Source organism: Castor canadensis, chromosome 1, assembly GCF_047511655.1.
Source record: "Castor canadensis chromosome 1, mCasCan1.hap1v2, whole genome shotgun sequence".
Taxonomy (NCBI): domain Eukaryota; kingdom Metazoa; phylum Chordata; class Mammalia; order Rodentia; family Castoridae; genus Castor; species Castor canadensis.
The window spans coordinates 192,759,691-192,769,120 of NC_133386.1; the positions used below are offsets into that span (position 1 = coordinate 192,759,691).

The 9,430-nt window shown below is 34.4% G+C and overlaps 1 pseudogene; it reads right to left on the reverse strand.

Annotated features, from left to right (window-relative positions):
- Window positions 1-7,492: 7,492 nt before the first annotated feature.
- Window positions 7,493-8,432, reverse strand: LOC109675886 (olfactory receptor 5AP2-like; annotated as a pseudogene).
- Between the last annotated feature and the right edge of the window lie 998 nt (window positions 8,433-9,430).

The window sequence follows — 9,430 nt, forward strand, 5'->3', positions numbered from 1 at the left end:
CTCACATAGCACACACTGCAAAGAACAGAGAACGAACAGTAAACACAGAGAAAAGATGCAATGCAATAAATGAAACCACAGTTCTGAAGAAAAACATGAAAGTGGGATGCTTTTACATGATAGAGAAGGTCTCCTGACCAGTTAACTTTTGAACAATCAATAAGCATTACAACTATCTGGAGACAAGTGTGGATTTCTTCATTGACATTTTTTATTTCACTAACATGTTCATGACAATATTTGTCTAGGGAACCAGAGACCTTTAAATGTGGCTTCAGTACCAGTTTCATCTACTCTTCATGATTTTTTTGTGAAAATATGCTATGAATATACAAATCAGACCTCAAGTGTTTCATCCTAAGGCATTGTTTGTTTCTCACACATATATCAGAAAAGCTTACATAGAATAATGGATTCTTTAGAGAATCCCAAACCTCTTATATATGAATAGAGAATGATCAAAGTCAATTGAAAATACTTTCCACATAGGTGTGATACATTAGTTCACACACAAAACCTCCAAATATATTTTTAGTTATTAAATTGAGAAAGTAACTCACCTTCTTTACTGCCAAAAGAGGCAGGATAAGTTATTTTAAAACTAAAAAGTCTTTACCTGGAAGATCACCCAACAACACATATGAGGACTTCCAACTTATAACATTGACTTTTAAAAGTTGAGGTTATTAAATATTTTTAGCTCCAGACACCAAAAGCAATATTTCATCATCAAATACTCTGAGTCTTAGATTAGCATCATTTCTTAATTCTGAAACTTTTGTTGCTGATCTTCAGTGAAGAGATGGGTGTCAACTGGTTGCTCTTGTCACAATCAATTAGACTATGTTGGGAGAAATTGTACTATATTATTCTGATTTGTTGCTGTGAGCTCAAGGCTAGTCTGGGTTACATAGGTAGAGGTTGTCTCAAACAACAAAGGAAAAAGAAAAACAAAACCAAAAAATAACAATGGGCAAAAAGAATTGTTTTCTCTGCTTTGAAAATGTATCCACCACATCAATTTGATCTACTCTCTAAGATCTGATTTTTGTGAAAATATGATGTGAGCATAAAAATTACTGCTCAATTCTTTCCTTCATGGAAATATTTGTCTCTGGAGTGGGATATTAATCCCCACACAAAACACAAGATGTGTTTCTATTTTACAAATGCAGAAAGGAACCTACCTGTAAATGTTTTCCCACCATATATTTACTATGCAAGCAAAGTGGGAAGAATTGTAATGTATTTATTTTCTACAGTCCCCTGAGTTTTAAAAATAACTTTAAAGATCCAATTAAAATATTTTTTGATCCTCAAAGGCATAAACTTAATTTGATGCTTTGAAAAGTTGGATTCTCCTTTGAGACCCCAAATCTCTACCTAACATTTTGTATACAGCTATTATTTGTGTCCATGAGATCATTAGCACAGATAGAAGAATAAACCAAAACCTCCAATAATATAGAGGAAAGAATATATAAGTAGATAAGTTTTGTATTTTCATTAGAAGATGTGGAAAAATGGATTAAAACATTGGTTGAGCAATAAATCTATGTGGTAATAGGAAGTATGTGAAAATGCAGAATAAAGAAAGGTAAATTATGAGATTGGGGTTCAATTCCTCATTCACATTATATTTTTTAAATAAAAGTAAATTTATTCCTTAGGTACTTTTAAGTGACTTTTTCCTGATTGAATGACAATCAGTCTTTTGTTGAAAAACATATACTAAGGAGGATTGTAATTAACCTATGGCTAAAAGTTTTAAGAGTTCTCTAAATTAATATTCTTGTGTATATGTGTGCAGTAGACTATTAAACATTGGGCAAAAGTTTCTTTTGTCCCTGGAATTCTAGAAGACAACTGGCTAGTTACTATAGCCAACATTCAGGTTTTATTTTAATTTTTTTCACACTTTAGTCTTGGCATGCCTAATTTAAAATTTTTTGTGCATGTGTGTATATGTGTATAAATGTCAGTAGGATGACTTTTAATGCTAATAAACAAAAACTGTTCTCACTGTAAAAACTTGGTATTCTTATCTAAGTCAGGTATAATGGATATATGAGTACTTAGGAATTAATTCTGGGATGAACACTTAAGGAAAAAGTGGCTACTTTAAAATTCAAAGCCTCCGAAAGCATCTTAAAATTTGGTTGCTCAGATAAATGATAGTAATCTGTTTCTTAAAATACATAGGTCTATTAACAATTATGTTTTTGTAAATTATTATATTAAAACAGTTTTAAGATTGCTTTTTTCCTTTATCTGCATTGAAATGCTAAGGCTACTAAGGATTTTATTTTGGGGGAAAAAATTGTCTAATTTCAAGATGCAAATTAAAAAAAGACAAAAAGGAATCAGTAGGTAGGAAAAATGTAAAGAGGATGAAGATATATTTTTTAAAAAGTTAAAGGGAAAGAAAAATACTTTGGGATAAGACAGAATTTTGTAAAGTAAACTTTGTCCTAAAGGATTGTTTCAAATCAGAAAAACAGGATAGTACAAAAACTAGGAGGATCAGAAAAAGTTGAAAGGGTATGAGTGGGTCTTAAGTTCCATATATTTATGAAATGCTTTGTGTGTGATTACTATGGTTGTAAAATATTCTACACATGTATGTAAATGGAAAAATGAGATCTGTTGAAACTGTTCTAGGAATGAGGGAGGGGAATAAAGGAGAATAAGGGAAGGGGTGAATTCAGCTATGACAAATTATAAGAAATTTTGTAAATGTCACAATGCACTCCCAGTGCAGCAATAATAAAAATAAAGTATTAAAATTTTTTCTGAATGGGTAAAATATACAAAGTTCAAAAAATTCAAGAAGAAATGAGTAAAATACAGTCTTTTAAGACTTAGTATCTTTTAGCCATATTTGAAAATATTGTGGTTTAAAACAACTGCTATGTTAGTAAAGTTTTTTAAACATTTTGTTAGCATATATTAGTTGTATAAGGAAAATTCATTGTGACATTTCCATACATGCTTAAAATATGCCTTAGTTATGCTCACTCCCACTATGTCTCTCCCTCATTCTCTTCCCCCTACTTAAAACAATTCCAGGCAGGGGGAAGAAATAGCCCAAACAATGTATGCACATATGAATAAGTGAATAAAGAAAAAAATTCCAACAGTTTCCATTGTTCCATTTCATATAAGTATATAAAATACATTAACTACATTTACCCTCCTTTCACCCTACCCCTTCCCATAACACCCACCCTCTCACAGAACCTGTTTTACAATCCTGTCCTTCATTTTTAGTTCATATTCATGTTAGAAGGAATTTTCTGAAGATATTTCAGCTGTGAGTATACTATACTTTAGTCAGATTAACTGCTTTATTGTGTTCCTTTGCCCTTTCCATCTTTCCCTCTTATTGAACAGCTTTCAGAAATAAATTTTGTATTTAATATCCTCACAATATTTTCTTGATAATTTATGCATCGATGCAGTAGTGTTCTGTTTCTACCATATTTGTGTTTCTTAGTGTTTCTACACAAAATATATTTGGCTTGAAATAATGGAGTTGAAATACAAAAAAAAGAGGAAAATAAAAGTTATTTAAGGATTACTTGAATGATTCAATACATTGATGTAAAAGTAACAACCAATTCTCTTATGTCTATAACAACAAGGCTGTCTTAAGGATAATGCTATGCATTTAATAAAATTACTAAGAAGTCACTTAGAGAAGAGATTTTTGCTTTACCAAGATAACTACTTATGTTCTCTGTTGATTTTTGTTAGAGTTTTGATTACTGAGGAAACAGTCTAAACTAAATAAAAGTTCACTTAAGGGTCTGCTTAAGTCAAGTCTTCTAAATGACCTCTTCATAATTGTGGCTAAAGAAGTAACACAGTTGTTGTATATAACTGAAGATACATAAAGCTATATATCTAAACATAATCTAAATTTTGTAGAAATGTTTACAAAGTTAAAAATGTGTAAGTTTAGTATAGGTGAAATGACAATCTGATATAATGCTTTGTTTTTTCCAAGATTCACTAGATCTAAACCTTTTATGCATAAAAATGATTGATAGGACTTTTGATATTTCAGCTATTTATAGTCATGCCATCAGATGGGAGTGGCCTGTAATTTGGATAGCAATGTTGTTTGGAACCTGGACTATATCTGTTTGTCTTGGCTGGATAAGCATTGATGTATCTATGAGATGCACTTGTATACTAGAATGTGAGGCTATTTGGAATAGTGGTGCTGCCCCTCTAACTTGTCTGAGACCTAGAGTTTTGATTTTTTCAGTATACCTGTTATCTTACCCATCAAATAATTCAAAATTTTACTCCAAGAATAAAAACTAAGTTATTGTATGTGAATGATATATGTAAAGTATAATGCTAACTGTTCCTGGCTCCTTTGTATGTTAAATGTATTTGTGTTCTCCTAGTATATAAGCTTTCAAAAATGCAATGTTTAAGAAATGCTGGTGTCCTACAAATTGAAACTTATAGCATTGTGTATATGTGTTCCCAATTGTAACAAAGAGATGGTGCCGATGTAATGCTGTCAGTCAAAATTATTATCCTAAAATGCTGTATGCCATCACAAAACTAAACTGTTTTTGATTGCTAACTACTTAAAAATTCTAACAATGAGTTTTCTAAATGCTCTTGTTGTCTGCAGTTTGTATTCTCTAAGTCTTCATAATCAAACTCACGGAAAACATCTCTAGGAAGTATTTAATTTTCAAACATTTATTTCTTCAAATATTTGTTTTCATTTGTTTTGTTTTATAATTACCTTGTAAAGTTTTGTGACTATTGTCTGTTGTATTCTATAGAAGCACAACTTCTATCTAACAAAATAAACTAAAGAGAATTTTTTAAGATACCAGGACATTAACCCACAAAGAAGGCAAAATTAAACAATGAATTTCTGGTAGTCACAGCCTAGGAACTATTCCTTCTAAAACTCTTTTTTGCTTAAACTTGGCCAAAAGGTTCTAAAAGCACAGATACCCACCTGAACTGCCTGTTACTCCCCTCCAGTGAGGGACCAAATCAGACCAACAAGGATGGAACATCTTATCCCAGCAATGAGGAAAGACCTACTGGGACAAAGTTTTTTCCATCAGTGAATGGCTGTTTGAAAATAAGCAAGTTTAAAAGGAAAGTGTTCAGACAAGAGAAGAAATTGTCAGATTCCAAATGGAGTCACTTGTGCCCTGCCCATCACAAAGCAATTAAATCCAAGAAATTAAAAAGAGTAGTTCACAAGCATGATTACCTGATACCTATGCCTGATTACCTTTCAACTGGACAGGAACTCCCCTTATTTCCTATCACCCACTTTTTCTATAGCTGCAGGAGAAATCCAGATGTTCCTTATTAAAGCTTATGTTAATGCTTTAACCAAGTTCGTTTCCTTTTGTCTCCAGGCTAGAAAACTACAAATGATACAACTCAAGGGATAACTCCACAAAACTCTTGTTAATGGCATTGATATAGTCTGTGATGAGAAGACTTCCAAATTGTTTGTGTCCTATAGGCAACAATCCATTGCAGGACACCTGGGTGTAAGTGGAGTTTATTAAAAGTTAGGAAAGGAAAATACAAAAAGAAGCATAGTGAGGCCCAGGTAAAAGCCAGTAGCCCAGAGAGTATGTTTCCATTCTTCAAGTGCTTTTAAAACCTATGATAACCTATGGGAAGGAAGGAACCAAGTGACTTCCATCTGATAATCAATGAATAGAAAAGCGAATGGGTGGTTCCCCAGCCAAATGAGGACATGTCATTACCTGGCTGCCTTGACCTTTTTTTTTTTTTTATTAGTTTATTATTCATATGTGCATACAGGTTTGGGTCATTTCTCCCCCCTACCCCCCACCCCCTCCCTTACCACCCACTCCACCCCCTCCCTCCCCCCCCACCTCCTCAATACCCAGCAGAAACTATTTTGCCTTTATTTCTAATTTTGTTGTAGAGAGAGTATAAGCCATAATAGGAAGGAACAAGGGTTTTTGCTGGTTGAGATAAGGATAGCTATACAGGGAGTTGACTCACATTGATTTCCTGTGCGTGTGTGTTACCTTCTAGGTTAATTCTTTTTGATCTCACCTTTTCTCTAGTTCCTGGTCCCCTTTTCCTATTGGCCTCAGTTGCTTTTAAGGTATCTGCTTTAGTTTCTCTGCATTATGCCTTGACCTTTTTTATTATTATTATTATTACTATTCATTTATTCACATGTGCATACATTGCTCATTTCTCTCCATTGAACCCGCCCCCACCATCTCCCTTGAGTAAGCGGAAGGAGCTGGGCAGACTCCTGTACACAACTATGTTAATTCTGAGGTTCCCCATCCATGAGGGAGGAAGTTCCCATTCTTTCTAACTATTTGTAATTACAATGGCGCTTATAGTCATGTGAGGGCAGGGTCCCAAACTTTCCCTAATTCTAGACAGCCTCACTCTGACTGCGGCTTCTCCTCATTAAAGACAACTACCACTGATTATGATCTCCAAAGATATACTCCCTTCAAAAGGACTCTCCTGGATCATTCATGGGATAATCCCAATTGTCTTCATCAACAGACAGCAAGGATAAGAGTCTCTTGACCTAGGCTTACACCCCAAATATGGAGAAATTATATTATTTTAGTGTAAACTGAAAGGGCCAGACTGAGACATTAAAGATAGAAAGCAAAAATGAAATAGAGCATCTAAACCCTCCATCCTATAAGATGTTAAATTACAAAAATAGACCTAAAAGAGTTATCTGCATCTGTTGTAAGACCCCTTGTATGGGTGGAGCAACAAACAGAATGAAAAACTTGTATGCCAAAGGGAAGTTCTAAAGTGTACCTATTGTGGTTGTGTTTTGGGTAGGCTTGGATGACATCTTCCTGTTTTAACTATCATGTTTGCCACTTAGATCCATTATCTTAATGAATAGAGATTAGAGGTAGCAAGATGTGACCACCTGTATTCCAGCTGGGAAAGTAAAGACTAAGAGATAAGGATCATCATCTTGAGTCTTCACTCCCATTTCTTTTATGGGGCATGGGAAATATCTCTCCCTTTTTTTTTCATTTCTCCTCACTTTTTATGTATCTCACTCTTGACAACTGTATGTATTGAATAGTTTTGTTATTTGTAGCAAATGATGGGATACACCACTTAGATGTGCCTTTCATGGTTGAGGAATTTATTTTCTAAGATGCCAGATATTTTGGCAGCTGACATTTCAAAGCTCATTTCCAGGCTGGAATTGATCTGGCTGAAAGGAATTGTCTGGCCAATACTATTCCTTCTTCTATTGGGCAACCTATATTATTCATCTACAGTATGGATTTATCTCATTTGCCCATGGGTACACTTCTAAGCTATATAAGCTATCTTAAAGTTAAAAACCACACTTCACTTTATTTCCTTTCACACAGAAAAAGAGCTTAAGCTGTCACATAGTACTGCTAAAAGGAACATATATTTTTTCCTACATGACAGTAGGATGGATAACACAGATTTATAGCATGTGTTTCTATAAGTTCTTCTTCAGGGCCTCTTTCACATCCTTATTTTTCAAACTATAGATGAGTGGATTTAGCATGGGGATCACTACTGTATAAAATACAGACACAATCTTATCCTGTTCTATTGAGTAGCTAAATGTAGGTCGCAAGCACATGAAAAGAATTGTCCCAAAGAAGATGGTGACAGCCATAAGGTGGGAGGCACAGGTGGAAAAGGCTTTATGCCTTCCCTCTACTGAAGACATCTTCAATATGGTAATGAGGATACACAGGTAGGAAGTGAGAATGATCATAACACAGCTGATGACAGTAAAAGTGGAAAAAGCCATGATCACAATGCCATTGATCTGGGTGTCAGAGAAAGAGAGTTTTAGCAGGGGTGGGGTGTCACTGTAGAAATGGATGATCCTGTTGGAACCACAAAAAATAACCTAGAAGTCATCCCTATGTGGGTGGCTGCATTGCCAAAGCCTGCTAGGAATGAAGTAGCCACTAAGAAGGAGCAGATTCTCCCAGACATCAGAACTGGGTATAGTAGGGGATTCCAAATGCCTGCATATCGATCATATGCCATCATGGCCAACAGGAAGCATTCCGTTCCCAGGAAGGAGCCAAAGAAGAAGAACTGGACTGCACACCCATTAAATGAAATGGACTCCTTTTCAGCCATGAGGTTCACCAGCATCTTATGAGTGACAGAAGAAGAGTAAGAGGCATCAACAAAGGAGAGGCTGCTGAGAAAGAAGTACATGGGGGTTTGGAGACAGTAGTCAATCTTAATCAGTACAATCATCTCCAAATTACCCACCATTGTTGCCATATAGATTGACAGAAACAAGGCAAAGAGAGCATCTTGCAGTCTAGATTGTCTGAGAGTCCTAAAGGGATAAATTCCATCACTGCTGTTTGATTTCTGCTCTGAATCTCTGTCATATATCTTGTTCTTTGAGCTAGATTAAGAGAGAAGATGGAACATTACATTTGGTTATGTGAATACGTGGTAAAAAATATAAACATATTTTACTGACATAAATAAATTGTAAAAAATTTTTAAAAGAAAAATGAAAATAGTAAATACTATGTGGGACTTAATATCTAACAATGACCTTGAGAACAGTGATTCAGTATTTGTTTACAGCAATGAATTTTGTATTAACTCTTCATTGAATAATCATAGGACATACTATTAAAATGTTGCTGTCATTATTATTTAGGATAAATAAGTTCATTAATAAATTCACATAATCTCTGTATGCGATTTATGGAGAAATATGACACCATTAACTTAGACCACTGAATTTTCCTTCTCAGTGCTAATGGAGTAATTTAAAATATTGAAAGTTAGCCTGATGTGATAGTGTATGCCTCTAATCCCTTCCACTCTGGAGGTGGATGCAGGAGGATTGGGTGTTTGAGGTCAGCCTATGCAAAGATAACTGTAAGACACTGTCTCAAAACAAAATAAAAACAGAAGGTCTGGTGGCATATCTAAAGTAGTGTAGCACTTGTTTGACATGAACTAGGACCTGGTTTCATGCGCTAGTACCACATAAAATGATAAGAGAAATTTAGTAAAATGAATCAACCATGACAAATAAGGAATATAGCTGACTCTGTGGGAAGGGCCTTTTAAAACATTATAGCTAAGGAAAAAATAGAGGATACCATCATGCAACCAGCTTTAAATGTAACCCAAATTTCCCAGAGTCAGCATCTATGAACACAAAAATGAGAATTTTTAGTAATTCACTATAAAAATTAGAGAATCAGATTATAAAAATGAGTGAACATCTCAACAGGACTAGCCAAGGGAGTGAAAACCTCTACAATCAGATTTACAAAATGCTAACAGAACTGATTTAGATAGTAGCTTGTACTACAGGTACAAATTGTGCATTGTATACCTCAAAAACCTAAAGAAAAATGTTTAA